The sequence below is a fragment of the Brachyhypopomus gauderio genome, unplaced genomic scaffold, assembly GCF_052324685.1.
Source record: "Brachyhypopomus gauderio isolate BG-103 unplaced genomic scaffold, BGAUD_0.2 sc112, whole genome shotgun sequence".
NCBI classification, from domain to species: domain Eukaryota; kingdom Metazoa; phylum Chordata; class Actinopteri; order Gymnotiformes; family Hypopomidae; genus Brachyhypopomus; species Brachyhypopomus gauderio.
Genome location: NW_027506933.1, coordinates 560,555 through 564,300, shown reverse-complemented (window position 1 = coordinate 564,300; position 3,746 = coordinate 560,555). Strand labels below are relative to the sequence as shown.

At 43.6% G+C, this 3,746-nt stretch overlaps 1 pseudogene across 1 annotated transcript in view; it reads right to left on the bottom strand.

Annotated features, from left to right (window-relative positions):
- Nucleotides 1-285: 285 nt before the first annotated feature.
- LOC143497827 (activin receptor type-2A-like) overlaps nt 286-3,746 on the bottom strand; it is a 273,830-nt pseudogene continuing 270,369 nt past the window's right edge. The window contains exon 8 of the transcript XR_013125891.1: nt 286-295. The product of XR_013125891.1 is annotated as an activin receptor type-2A-like (transcript). The remainder of the gene's footprint in view (nt 296-3,746) is intronic.

Here is a 3,746-nt window from a genome sequence, read left to right as displayed (position 1 = left end):
TCCACCTCTGAAGAGGCTGTTCGTGATGGTGTTGTTGTTTTTGTTGTTGTTTTGTAAATACATTTTAATTGGTTCCATCTGAATCAATGCTTTGTGTGGAAGAGATAGAGAGAGATAGAGATAGACAGAGAGAGAGAGAAAGAAAGAGAGAGAAAAAGAGAGAGAGATGACCCCCCCTCCTCATTTCCATATCTCATAATTAAACTATTTGTACACGCACACACCCCTATGCTCACATACACTTCTTTGCTAAATATATTTACTTATTAACTAGTTAAAATAACTTCTTAATGTCATAATGGCTTGTTAGATGCAATATTCAGTTTCCACTCTTTCATTATTATTTGTATTATTATCAACATTATAATTATTATTATTAGCATGATTATTACTGTTGGCAGTGATGCTTTTGTTGCAGCTATTATTTTTGCTTGAGTTAAAATTGTAAAATCTTCCAAAGCTTTGGCAACGTTGCACTTCATACAGTAACACCAGTAAAGCCATCCTGACTTGAGAGAGAGAAAGAGAGAGAGAGAGATAGAGGGAGAGAGAGAGAGATAGGGTGAGAGACTGGGAGAAAACGGGGGAAGGAAGAGGAAAAGGCAGTGAGTGAGAGAGGCAGAAAGGAAGACAGAGAGGGGAGAGAGAGAGAGAGAGAGAGAGAGGGGGAGAGAGGGAAGGAGAGATCATGGCAACAGATGGCTGTGTCTCTTCAGGCTGCGATGGATGATATTTGTGAGGTTTGTGAGAAACTCTTAACATTCAAACATGGAAGCGAGAAGGTAAGATCCAGCAGAGGGAGGACGGAGAATGGAGGGAACTTACGGAGAGGTGGAGTGGGGGGGTCAGAGGGCACAGCGACCCCACTCCCTTTAAAACAGATCAAGAACAAACGTGGGGATACTCACCATAATGAGGGGCCAGTGTGGCAGGCTCGCAGCTGAACGCTGGCTAGTCCTGTAGCAGCCTGGGTCTCAGAGTGCAGCCTGTGAGACTTCCAGACGACTCTCTTCATTAACGCGAGACTCAACGCGTCCTCTCCGAGGGTCGTCACCCTCAGCACTCGCCTCGCACTCAAATCAGCTGGAGAGGCTTGATGTGGAAATGTTTACATGTGATGGCCGCATAATTAAAGAAGGAATCTATCTGAACACGCTCACAAGCAAATCGGACATATGACCGGATAAAACTGGTTTAGTTCTAGGTCTGTTTCCCACACCCAGATTAAGCCTAAACCTAAACTAGAGCCTAGCAAAGCTTAACCTATTAATATCACGGTGATATACAGCCTTTAGCCCTATTAATGCAAACTAATATTAAATACATATCCCACACATTTCAAAGGCTGTTCCCTTTGAGCTGTTCCCATTTATATTTAGCAAGCGACCGTTATGTCACGCTGACATTTAAAGTTAAGCTGGCGTGTTTTTAATCTTACAGCTGTGGCAGTCTCCGCCCAGATGGTCACAAGACAACAAGAGGCACGTTTCTCAGCAGCCTAAGCGTCCTCTTCAGTCCAGTTCCACGCGTTCCTCGGACGACCGCAACAGGAACGCGGACGGTTTGAGATGCTCGTTGTTATGCTCTCTTCATAAACATGGAGGTAATCAAAGATGGCAGGTTTCTCGTCCAAAGACGCCTTTCTCATTCACGTCACCTGCTTTCAATTCATTACATCCTTATTCATCAGTCTTGGTGTGGATTTTGCTCCTTCAGGTAGAACGTGGTCGTTAATTATCGTGCCGTCTATGGTTCATTAGATCATTCATTAGATTTATTAAGGACAAAGATGTGTTAAATGTATTCCACGAGACAGATTGGGGATGATGTAATTCAGAGACATCTTGAAAACGAAATGTGCTGAGGTGGAATTCCGCAGCTAAGTTTTGTCAACTCTTTTTCTTTCCTTAATATAATCCCGAAGACATTGAAAGCCTCCTCTGGAATTCATATCTTGCTTATTTTATCAAAATTTAAATATAAGCAGCTGTTGGTGAATATTCAGCCTGTGGAATTACAATGAACCTGATGCTCCTGACATTCAAAACGTAGGGTCAGGTCCCTCAGCCAAGGCAAAGCTGAAAAAGAAATTATGATTTCTTTATACTCTTTTTACCCTGTGAAGAATAGGAGGTGTGAACCCCGGGGGAAATAGCCCGGGATCTGTGCCATCTGTTTCCAAATGTGACTAAAAACCTGGTCTGATATTTCTGTGCACATTTGTTGTCGCTGACAGCAGGAGGGTGAAAAAGCTAAGAATATTAAACTTATCCTAGAGCCCAAAGAAAGTACACAGGTGTCTCACTGTGCAGAATAATGGCACACTCAGAAATAATCCTGCAGTAATGATCGGCCTGTGTGCAGCGCTTCAATCAAATCATGGGCTGACAAGCCCACAAACACGCCATCAATGTTCGGCCATTTCTAGAAATGTCAGATTCTAAAAATATTCATGTTTTCACAAAATCATTTGAATGCACATGTACGCCAATTCTCTGAAATCTTCAAGATGGAAAATATACATACATAAATAAGATGGTGAGGAGGACAAGAAATTAGCATGGAGTAACCGCGCACATTAATTATGCAAACTTGTGATGGACTGCTCCGTGTGTACGTGGCTATCCTCTCCACTGCCTTAATGAGACTCGTGTTATGTGGTTTCCTGCTAGGAGTCCGGGCCGCTCTGCTCGACTGTGAGTGTCACCGGCTCTCCACAGTACAGCATCACAATTTAATTCTAATTATCCTGATCACTGAACACTCAGATGAAAAATGAAGACATTTTAAGCTGACTAATTAGCCTGGGGGGGGGGGGGGGGGGGGGGTTGGGGGAGAAAACGAACATTTGAAACGATTCCGTTGTGTTACATGTCAACGACAAGAACTGGACAGGCCAGAAACAGGGTGTGTGTTTCAACATCGGACCTTACCCAGAACTACTTCCCAAGCTTACTTGCCTACAAGGATAATTTGATCTCTGAATGGGTCTATCAGACTATCACTCACTCACACACACACACACACACACACACACACACACAAAACCATGAGGTGAAACTGGAGAAAGAAGTGCCCTTTCCAAGCCACTATAGCCTAAAGAGGCAGCACCACTTAGCACGTCTCGTCTTTCAGACTGACTGGAAACATTCCTGAAAGAGTGTGAATGTGGGCTCGATAGCAGCTCCGCCTTCACCACCGTCCTCGTCCCCGCTGTCCTCCCCACCACTGTCCTCGTCCCCGCCACCCTCGTCCCCGCCACTGCTGTCCTTGCTGACCGATTTCTCAGTCCGATCGATGTAAAAGTATACCCGCCGTCTCTGAGCTACGATTGGACGATACATGTTAAACTTTCACATGCCTGCGCTCTAATTGGGTGAAACAGTTGAGCGTGTGCAGTGGGGTAGAAACAGTTGTGTTGGGCCAAAATCATTTCAGAGAAGATTAGCGGGTCTGTCTTTTTGATTACAATGATTGGATGGAAGTTTAATGAATAAAAAAAAAAAATCTCCTTCTGTCGAGAGAGAACCAAGTATTTGAGTTCATCTACAAACAGCCAAGATGAAAGCGGAGAGATTTCAGTGCCACTGGACTATGATAAGAACCCTGACAGACAGAATAAGGCCCTTTGAAATGAATGAGCGTGTGTGATGATGTTTGTGTGTGTGAGACATGGTAAGAGTTTTATGAATTGTTATTTTCTGTAAGCCATTATTCCAAATAAATGAAGTAGTCATATAAAGAAA